Source organism: Ctenocephalides felis, unplaced genomic scaffold (genome assembly GCF_003426905.1).
Source record: "Ctenocephalides felis isolate EL2017-DRISC unplaced genomic scaffold, ASM342690v1 CF-g0.4_SCAFFOLD_01170, whole genome shotgun sequence".
In the NCBI taxonomy this organism is placed as follows: domain Eukaryota; kingdom Metazoa; phylum Arthropoda; class Insecta; order Siphonaptera; family Pulicidae; genus Ctenocephalides; species Ctenocephalides felis.
In genome coordinates this window covers 32,483,155-32,495,113 of record NW_020537324.1, presented here as the reverse complement: position 1 = coordinate 32,495,113, position 11,959 = coordinate 32,483,155, and the positions used below count along the sequence as shown (strand labels likewise).

The 11,959-nt window shown below is 30.2% G+C and overlaps 1 protein-coding gene across 1 annotated transcript in view; it reads left to right on the top strand.

Moving 5' to 3' along the window:
* The first annotated feature begins 3,414 nt into the window (after positions 1 to 3,414).
* Positions 3,415 to 11,959, top strand: part of LOC113367100 (coiled-coil domain-containing protein 85C-like) — a 26,391-nt gene continuing 17,846 nt past the window's right edge. Inside the window, exon 1 of the mRNA XM_026608728.1 lies at positions 3,415 to 3,727. The gene's annotated coding sequence lies outside the window, so the exon portion shown is untranslated. The remainder of the gene's footprint in view (positions 3,728 to 11,959) is intronic.

Below are 11,959 nucleotides of genomic sequence, written 5' to 3'. Positions count from 1 at the left end.
TTGCAGGTGGTTCTATTAAAAACTAAATTGAATATAATGAAAGCGCTCAAGTGAATTTGCTGTTCGAAGGCTCTGCAAAAAAATTACTTACTATTCAAAGGCTGTGAAGAAGTATTTCTATTTTAAGGCTGTGGAAAAATAATTGCCATTTGAAGGTTGTGGAAAAATATTTGCTATTTGAAGGCTCTGAAAAAGTATTTACTAATCACCAAAAGCTTTGTGAAAGTAAGTTTATAACAAAACTAATGCAATAAATTTTGTTGTATTACCTATATTATACTTTACCATTATCAATTGATAAAGTACAAATATAGATTTGATTACACATAACTGTATCATAATATAGCAACTCGATGGTGATATACACTTCGTTTGAATTGAATACTATTAGGTTTGGAAGAACACGCAAGATTATTGGTAATCATGTGCTAGGTAAGTTTCCTGTAAGACTTATTATAATGGTTCTTAAGAAAAATTATGGGTATTCGAAGAAATGATATTGAGTTTTTCAAGATACTTGAAGACAAAAGCTTTGATACACAATTAGTTGAACAAGGGTTATAAGTTTCAGTCATTTATGATGTAGAATTGCAGGAATTTGACTTGAATATCATTAAGTTTGGAAGAACATACAAGATTATTGGTGCTCATGAGCTAGGTAAGTTTCTTGTAAGTTTTATTATGGTTGTCCTTAAGAAAAATTATGGGTATTCGAAGAAATGAAATCGAGTTTCTCAAGGTACTTGAAGACAAAGGCTTTGATATAGAATTTGTTGTACAAGGGTGATAAATTCCAGTCATTTATGATGTGGAATTGGAGGATTTTGAAAACTCATAATTTTTCAGAATTCTTATTTAGCTTGCATAATTTGTAAACTTTGAGAATATATCGAGACTATCAGGTTGTATTATGTGTGCTAATATAAAAATACTGAAATGGTATGCTTTAAGTATACAAACAAGGTCCCAACAATTCTGTGCACATAAAAAAGTAGATTTTATAAACGAATTATAAATTTCGCCTGACTCGTAGTCTTAGATATAAAATAATATGATTTAAGTAACTTCTCAATTTCAATATAATATTTCGCCTGAAAGACAAGCATCTCAAAATACATCAATCTATCTAAAATCTTTATTGTAGAATGCAATTCTTTATCAGTTCAACTTGCGCAAATATTTTTTTATAGTTTACAAAAAAATTAGGCCGGTGTTAAGGCGTATTCATTGAACTCTTTTTCATGTAATTCAATCTTTAGAAAAGAGTAAAAAGTTGAGGTTCAGATGCATCTTTTCGGTTCTTAAGGATTTTTGTACCTGTACAGGGGTAAGAAACCTTTCACAAGTAGTTCCAGAACACATTTTTTGTTCGAATTCTATAAAAAATAGTAATATTTTTGTAAATAATTTTGCTACATAACTATTTTGTTCTATTGGACTTTATTGTATTCATTTATAATTTTTTTATTAATAAAGATTACTAATGTGGGAATTAAACATTCAGTACTTGTCTTTTTATGTGGCGGTAGTAGCCGGAGGTGTTTTAAGTAGTTTGGATAACAAATAAGTAATTACTTTGAAATATTTTAGTCGACCGATTAGAGTTTTATTTATTTGTATAATTATTTATTTATGTTAATGAATCAACAAAAGTTTTGATTCGTCACATCGGGGTCACCAATTTGGTGGTACTTGGCTAGAACACTACCGCCTAATTAATAGAATATTAATTAATAAATAGATTTACATTAATTAAATTAGAATTATATGTTCAAATGGTAGTTAAAAATGCAGTAAATTTCTTATATTAGTGCAACGAATTATAGATTACAATTATCTTGTTTAACACGTTAATCGCCACAGTAATATCAGAAAAAAGATTACACGGGCTATGGTACCTTTATTATTAGATAATTTTGTTAAAAATGTATGAAAAAAATGCATTTTCTGTATAAGTTCCTGGAAAAACACTATTTCTTTGTCACACATATGACTGACATGACCCTAAATTAAAACTTTTTTTCTCGAAATTTCTTGTAGTAAGCCAAACAATTTTTAAGTTTTGAATCTGATATGCCAAGATTTCAAAACATAATACAAATGTATCGTTTGCGTTTCGTATACTGCAATGATAGGCATATATGTATGTCTGACATAATTTATGTAGAACTTTTTGCGTCACACAAATATGACTGACATGGCCATTAACATGGTTAAAAACAATGAACAATAAGTACTCAAGATATGGATTGAAATCTGCAATTTTGAAAATAGTTTAATTATGTTGTGTTTTTGTAAATAATTTTGCTACTCAATTATTTTGTTCTATAGACTTTATTGTATTTATTTATAATATTAATTTAATTTGGTGGTTGGCAATTTATTCCAAGATAATGTTCTTTATCTTTACTATTAGTTTTCATTAAATTGCCGTAGGGTAAGTTATAGTAATCGCTAAAAAATCGAAAATGAAAATGTTTATATATCTTAACGTTTCAAAAGTTTTTGAACATTTTGGCATACTTTAGAAAAAATGGATATATGTTGGTCTGTATGTGTGTGCGTGTGTGTGTATGTGTGAATACAAATTTTCGTCGGTGAAACATTCGATTCGTATTGATAAGGAGACGTGCTGATTAGTTTTGCAATAAGGTACGGTGCAAAAAGTGCCAAAAACGGTAACTCAGTTTTTAAGAGAACGGAGCATCCGATTTTAATAATTCAAAAAACATTTTACTTGTATTGACAAGATGAAGAACTCATTAAATTTTTGGGAAGGCAGGTGTAGCGGTTATGGACTCTCAATAAAAATAAGTTAAAAAAATGTCATTTGGCGGTCAAAAATGTTTATTGGATATATGTACATCAAATTATTAGATATTTTATAGAGATTTTAATAGTGTGTACACATTTTGTGTACATTTTTTTGGGTTCCGTACCAAGATTTTTAATTTCGGTACGGAAAGTTCCAGCAATTTGCCTTAAGGCACGATGCCATGCATCCCACTAGTTTTTTAATTTTATGAAGCATAGTTGAAGTTATGAAAATCAAATTAATTGATTTTACTTTATTGTATAATTACTATGCTATACTATAGTAGGTACTACCTTATACATAATTATTACTTTTATTAGAAAACAATTTGAAACATAAGATTAATCTTAAATAAAAATTATATATTAGTACCTAAACAAATGTTAATGCATATTTTATATTTCCTATATCAATCCTTTTCACTGCCATCCGAGTGGAAAGGGTTAAATATGAAAATTTTATTTTGTCAAGTTGTCCAACTCTGTCTCATGCGGTATGTGAACAACACACCGCTATATTTTCCTCTCTTTCTTTCACATTTACCTCCATATCTTTCATTCTTTCTCACACTCTACTGTTTTGAATTGACAGTAGTCAGCCATGTTTCTTAGCGTCTTTCATACCGCAACAACGCAAGAGCGCGTACCGTTGCTTCTTGCTGAAGAAGGAATTGTAATAATACATTTATGTACAATATAACAGTTTATTCTTTTAATATTATTTGTTAATACGTGAATTATATTGTGAAGTGTTAATAATAATAAATTACTGTGTTTTGAAATATTTGTGCAATATGTTTGATGGTAGAAAAAATCGTCATTGCCATACGGTTGTTGTTTACACGGCTTAAGAATTAATGGAGCAAATGATGTAAACGGTTCCTTGAATTATCTGGAGTATGCAAATTTTAAGGTAATACTTATTTTAAATGTACATATGATTGTAATTTGGATTGCAATTAATATTTTTATATTGTGCAAATGTTACTTTTAATGTGAATAATCACAATAATTTTAAGAAATTTTGTAGGATTGACAGGTTAAAAATTATATATGATAAAATGTATGTACTTAATATTTATAATTACAATTATATATTGCAAATATATATTCTTTAACATGTCTATAAAACAAAATTTACAAAATATGTACTGTCAAGATATGGTACTTATGTGACCTTAGGAATAAACTTCCTCATGTACCGTTTGTATAGTATAATTTGTAATTTTAATATAAAGTTATTGAATGACATAATTGATTTTTGAGTTATTTGAGAAAATCCTTAACCCTGCGGTTTCCAACCTATGGGGCGCGCCTGCTCATGGGGGCACGAGGCTGTTCCAAAATACTATTTTTTTCCAAAAATGTTGAAATGATATAAAACTAGTGGAACATGGCATCGTGTCTTAAGGCAAATTGCTGGTACTTTCCGTACCAAAAACTAAATTATTAAAAAAAACTTTGCAAAACTATTATTATTGTAAGTATTGTGTATTACAAGTATTGTAATTTTTCAAAAATTTTGAATTTTTTGAAAAAAATGGCTTTTTTGAAAAATTTGATTTTTTTTAATATTTTGATTTATTTTGAAAGTGATGCACATTTTTTTAAGCAATCGCATTGCATTGCTGATTTTGAGGCGAATATAAAATAAGCGCGTGAGCGCCGCGTATTTATCTAAAGTGTGAACATTGGTACGGAACCCATATAAATGTACACAAAATTTGTACTTATTCTTATAATCTTTATAAAATATCTGATAATTTCATGTGCATATGTCTAATATTCAGTTTTGACCGTCAAATGGACATTTGTTGGAGCTCCGGAGTTTTCACATTTGTTTCACATTTTTTATTGGAGCTCCGAAGACGCTGAACCTGCCTTTACAAAACTTTCACCAGTTGTTCCCTTCAAGTAAAATGTTTTTTGAATTATTTAAATCGAACGCTGAAATACCGTCTTTGACACTTTTTGCGCCGTATCTCCGAAACGGCTAGATCTGCCTTTGCTAAAAATGAATCAGCACGTCTCATTATCAATAAGAATTGAATCTGTTTTTGAATTATTCAAATCGGTTGAACCATCGACGAAAATTTGTATCCTCACACACATACACACGCGCGCGCTCAAACACACACACATCCATTTTTTCTAAGGTATGCCAAAATTTCAGTAACCTTTGAAACGCAAAGATATATTAAATTTTAATTTTCGATTTTTTTACGATTACTATAACTTTACCCTAAAGAGAATGAATAAATAATTATTTATTCTGTTTATGTTTACTTAACATTGCATATCATTTTGTAGTCTCATAATTAATTTCTAATATAAGTTGATAAAATTAAATTCTTAAAAAAAATTAAGGGGCGCAAGTTTATAAGAAACCCCTCTCTTTCTCGTTCTCGGTCGGTACCAAAAGGTTGGAAACCACTGCCATAAGCAGTAGTCATACAATTTAATATCTTTAAATAATAGTTTTTCTCACACACTAAATCTAAAAATATTCCCTTTATTATGAAATTTTTATTATTAACTTACTAAAGTAGAAGTTTTTTTTATCAGAAGATCCTACTTGCTAATCCAATGTTTTCTCGAATTGTTTGAGACCAATAGTAGAAAAAGTATTTATGTGTAAGTAAAATTTGGGCTTTTCATCGATGTTTTCTTAAAAAAACCTAGACCGATTTCAAGATTGCCAGAGCCGCTTCTTCAGAATTAGCATATAAGTGCAAGATCTGCCCACGTTTTAACTAAAAGTCTAAACAGATTTTAAAACTTCAGAAACTGTTTGAAAGATATCAGTTGGAAATCGTGCTGATTAGTTATTGGTAAAGATCGGCCGGTCCGTCTCTTCGTAACTAATTTCAAAAAAAAAATTTTGTCGGTTTTGATAAAGGTGATGATTACATTCTAAACTATTATGGAAGTGCGATAAGTTGCTTATTTTAAAAATTTACCAAGTTTGATAATACATGGGTGTGCCATGGGGTAACGGTTAAGCGCACTGCCTTCTTTCGACATAATCGTGTATTTGAACTCCCACTCTGGACAACTTGATATCATGCAGTAGTGATATCAATTTTTACTTGAAAAATATAGATAAAAATATGTTTCCAATTGAAAGTAGCCCAATTCGGCACTCTGGTGTAAAATGGCAACGGGAAATCTTTTACACTATTCTTTCCTGAATCGAGTTGAAGTTTAACTCACAATAAGAACCGCTGATAAGAAAGAACGCTCCCTTCATGCTATTGACAAGAGCCTGAAATAATATCTATTATTATTGATTACGGCTTGCTTATGAATAAATAAATAAATAAATAAATAAATATGTGTACAGCGCGCTGCAAAAATGCAAACTTTAATTATTTTTTATGATTAAACCGCTTTTCATAGGCCTCTAATATTTTACCACGGTCAGTTTGGGCATAAAATCTACCATTAACGCAAATTTCAGAAAAATCCCAGGCGAGCAACGCGCGGGTTCTACTTGTCAGCTGCCAACCTGTCCCTGGGGCACAGCACCTATTTTTAACTTCCCTTAGGGCAAGTTATTGTAATCGTCCAAAAATTATCGAAATTGAAAATTTTTGCATTTCTCGACGTTTTGAAGGTTTCTGAACATTTTGGCATACCCCAGAAAAAATGGATGTGTGTGTGTATGTATGTATATGGATACAATTTTTCGTCCACGTTTTCGGGCGCACGAATCAACCGATTTGAATGTTTCAAAAAACATTCGATTCCTATTGATAGGGAGATGTGCTGATTAGTTTTTGGCAAAAGCAGGCCCAGTCGTTTCAGAGATATGGAGCAAAGAGTGCAGAAAATAGAAATTGAGTTTTTGAGAGATCGGAGCATCCGATTTGAATGATCCAAAAAACATTCAATTCGTATTGACGAGGAGGTCCAGGTTCGTATTGGTGGTTAGTTTCTGGCAAATGCAGGTCAAGCGGTTTTGAAGATACACAGCTAAATGTGCAAAAAATGGCAGTTTTTGAGAGAACTAAGCGTCCGATTTAAATGATTCAAAGAACTATCTGCTTGTTTTAACAAAATAATTGATTTTGAAAAAAAAATTTTTGTTCTAAATTTTTTTGTTTCAATTTTTCATTTTTTTTTTAGATATTTTTTTTTTGTATATCGAAAATAATTCAGATTTAATTTTTAATTCTGGCTAAAGTAGTAATATACTTTAAACAAATAATTTCAACTTTGCAATTCAGCTTGTATAATTCTTATAGATATTAGACAATGTTACAATATTTATATTAATCTATTTGAAAACATCTAATATTCCTCGAATTTTTCATTACGTTACGGGAAGTTCCAGCAATTTGTCTTAAGACACGATGCCACACACTCCACTAGTTTATTTTTTAATGGGACATACACCGTGTATGTTCTAATTCTAAGCACGTGTTAATGCAATTATACAGATATTATGAATCTGTTTCAAAGATATCAATTGGAAATCGGAAATCGCTTTGATTAATTTCTAGTGAAAGCTAAAACCTTATTTTTCAACTTCGAAGTAACAGTTGAAGATAGCTATAATTTTATGTAAATAGCTAAATCTCATTTCTTATTGATCATTTCGTTTGTTTAAACATATCGTGCAGCCTTAATCAAAATTGCCTTAAGGCAAAATGCCACTTACACCTATTTGAAAAGTCCCTGCCTTGATAATAGTTATCGCTAAATCAAAGTGCTTTTAAATTAAATATTCTTCATTTCTACTATGAGAAATTGGTATTATTATTTTCTTCATAACTGAAATAATTTATATTATCCGGTATACATCTTCGCAGACAATTATATTGAAAAAATATGCAGATTAGAATGTGTAAACTAATTTGCATTTATCATGTTGACGGCTGTGAAAGTATATGAGAAATGCAACTGGAGCAATCGTAAAATAACATTGTTTTTGTAGGAATAATAAATTGTGCAAACTAGAATGTGCCGTTGTGCCATACAACTATGTAAACAATGAGTAATATAATCGGTATGCAATGTTATTACGTGAAATTTATAATAATATTAGGAGAATAATGAATTTATAAGAAGATATCTAGAGTTATCTATGATGATAAGGGGTCTCTGATCTTATGGCGACAAGGCTTCGGGTTCAACCTGTGGTTGGCTACAGCCTTATATCAAGTAGTTGTTACAGCCAGTGGCGTCGGAACCAAATTTTTGATGGGTGGGCTCGTTTTTTTTTCCGGTTCCGACGCCACTGGTTACAGCTATTTTTATTTGAAAGATAGGTCAAAAATTTGTTTCCCAGTAAAAGTAGCTTTTCTAAGGAATCTTTAGTTAAAAATATTAATTTGAAATTACGTAAAATTAAAATAATAACTAGAAAAGACAACCATTGGGTTATTTTTAACTTCCCGTTAGTGGTTTAACTGTGTTTTTTTTTCGAGAAGGCAGTTTAGTGGCTAACCAATCTTCTTTGGTATTACTTTGTACTATTATATTATGTTAGATAAGTATATCTAATAGTTTGGGTTGTATGTGATGCAGCAATGTCCGGGAAAGGTCATTTTTGCTTGAGATTATTTTTCAAATGTATAACCTTCAAGTGGAAATTTTATATAATTGCTCTTTAATATCAAATCCGGGACCATGTATCTCGATGAGGACTATCGTTTGTTAGTTTTGTGCGACGATTGGCCGAAACGTTTCTTTATAAATAGCAGAAAAGTGAAAATTTTTTAGCACGCAATTATAAATCGATTTTGAAAATTCAAAAACCGTTCGAAAGATATTGGTTGGGAATCGTGCTGATTAGTTTTTGGTGAAGATCGGTCGGGCCGTTTTCTTGTAATAAAGTGTTAAAAAAATTATTTTTTATTAATTCATTATTTATTAATTTTTTTTGACGAGAGATACCATAGTCTTCTAGATCATACTAAAATATTACGGCCCTACGACAACTAGTTTAACTTTTAAAATTAGTCAAAGTTTGCAAATATTGGTATCGTTTATTTGGCATTTGTCAAAATTAGATCTTTCATCGACATTTTCTCAAAAACGTCTGAACCGATTTCAGAAATTTAAATGCCACTTGATGTATCTCGATGAGGACTATCGTTTGTCAGTTTTGTGCGACGATCTGCCAAGCTGTTTCTTTATAATTAAAAAAAAAGTGTTAAACTTTTCGTCCACATTTAAGCTCATTCTACCGAATCGATTTTAAAAAATCAAAAACTGTCCGAAAGATATTAGTTGGGATTGATGCTGATTAGTTTTAGGTAAAAATCTACCGAGCCGTTTTCTTGTATTAAATCTTGAAAAAAAATTTAAGTCGATATATATTTTTTTATGGAACTTTTTTTAGCTATATATATATCATGGTCTTATAGGACTTACTGCAATATTACGGCCTTACGACAAGTAGTTGAATTTTTAAAAATTCATCAAAGTTTGAAAAAATGAGTAATTTTTCTGACGTTAGCTAAAATGAAAATTAGACGATTTACTTGGTATAACGATAGAGTACTTGATCTTAATGAACATACTGAACCATTAAAGTCCTACGCAAACTGGTTCAATTATAAAAATTATTAATTTGTAAAAATTTGCTTTAAGAGAATACTCCGAGTTCACTTATTCGTTCGTTCATTTTCAATTATGTGTAATAAATCCATTCGAAATACTTTTAATCACTCATAAATTAATCTATTTCTTATTGATTAAGTCGATTATTTACATATATCGGGAAGTTCATGTAACTTGCCTCAACGCAAAATACTAATACCAACTAGTTTATTTTATGCTAAATAGAGGACTCTTTTAGTTATAAAAATATACATTAAGTTTTAGTACAGTAGGCCCTCGCTTTACGCGGCACTCTGACAACACGGTTCCCATACTACACGGAGCTAAAAATCCGACATCCCTCCGACTACACGGACTTCTTATTACGCGGTATTTGGTAACAGCCCATAAGTTCGTTGTGCAAAAAGGTATTGACGAAAATTTGTATCCGCACATACATACACACACACACACATACATCCATTTTTTCTAAAGTGTGCCAAAATGTTCAGAAACCTCTGAAACGTAAAGATATATAAAAATTTTCATTTTCGATTTTTTTGCGATTACTATAACTTGCCCTACGGGAAGTTAAAAATACGTTTCCAGTATAAAATAGTCCATATTTTGGGTGCTGCGGTGTATAATAGTAATGAGAAATGTCTCACACAATTCTTTCCTGAATCGAGTTGGAGTTTCATTCAGGTGATGAGTCTGCCCTAGGACAAAACTGCCCATAATATGATAGTATATAAATATTCATAAAAGTAGTAATTTACTATTCTAGGAGGAGACATATATGAAAAGACAGATTTTAAAATGAAAATTTTAAGCGCAATTCAATTTTATTTGATTCATAAATTAGTGAAAATTCATTTTGTTTCATTTCGAATTGAGCATTTTGGCCTTTTAATACGCATTTGTTTACAAAATTTTATGTGTCGTTTGGAGGTCTTGGTCGCAAATCAAAATTCGAATAGTTTAAGTGAAACGCGACATCGAACCAGAACATAAAACAACACACGCGTAAATCGGAAACACCTCGGAGCGGAGACAGCATGACCCATACCAGGCACTCGCAATCTGTAGCATCCGTACCTGATTATGAATATTTTATTTGAAACTTGTTCAATATTTAGAGACGTTGAAAAATGAAAAATTTGGAAAAGTTGAAACAGTTCTCACATTTACATGCTAAACATAAGCTTTGACCATGATCAACACCAGACCCCCTCATAGGGTCTAAAAATATATAATTTTCTTTTAGTTTTGTCATCATTTATATGCTTTATTGTTGCCTATAAACTTCTCAGACTATTTTTGATTATTAAAATTACTTATATTCTGAAAATTTAGAATGATTTATATCTTATGAAATTTATTGAATTTATTATTACATTTATTACATGAATATTAGAATATTGCACTTATATGTAAGGCGGTAATTAACGTATATAATGTATAGTGTACAGCAGAAAAATAATTTCGTTTTGCGAACATATGAATTTCCTGATTTGTAAAGAACAATTTGCATGTGCAAAATACAATACTAACGCAATGATCTTTTACCATACAAAAATCTTTTTTTTTTTTTAAAAAAAAAGTTCTATTACTAAGGATATAAGCCCTTATCTTTTATAAATATCTCAAATTTATAAATATATAAAATCTTAGAAATTATGTTTGGATAGCATAAAACTTTAAGAATTTTTCTATTAATAATTTTAAAGCTTCCCAAATATACTTCATAGAGTGGGATGGTAGTTCTAAGCGCGTGGTTACGACAACCTGATATCAAGTTGTAGCTCATTTTTCACCGCAACAACAGCTATCTATTTTTACTTAAAAATACAGATCAAAATATATTAGATTTTTTTAATAGAAATATATATATATACAGTAGAAGTCATTTAGTCCGACATTTTTTTGAAAGTTTTGTTTTGTTTTTTTAAAAAAAACGTCCCTTTATAGCAAATTAAAGCACTAGAGGGCTATTAGAACCCTTTCGGTATGGCTCGAAATCTTTCTGAAGTAGTCGCTATTGTTCATGGTAAATTCCGATGTGTTCATGAACGAAGTATGTTCTTAATATGGACCCTTAATATGGTCATTTTCGAATTTTTTTGCTCCCAGGGCTCAAATGGTTCCAAATTCATAAAAAAACAATTCTCTGAAAATTTTAGCTCTTAATATTTTTTTAACTTTTAGAAAGTGCGCAATTCAATCAAAGTTTTGTATGGAAATAGCATGAAAAAAATTTCAAAAATTTTGCAGAGTGTCGAATATTCATTTATTTTTTCAATAAAAAATGACACAAAATTTCAAATTTTTTTCCATGCTATTTCCATACAAAGTTTGATTGAATTGCGTACTAGTTAGTTTGGTCATTGAAAGACATACATTTATAATATTAATTTATTTTTGATCATTTTATAAAGGTGACGTTTCAACAATTTAGCTGGTTGATTTGGACATGCTTTACAATAAAATGTTGTTCGGCCGCCTTCCTCCTGGTGCTTTTCTGTCAGAGCAGACAGAATACAATCCCTTTTTGTTTCTCTCTCCATTTAGAATATGCCACTGATAGTCAGTATAT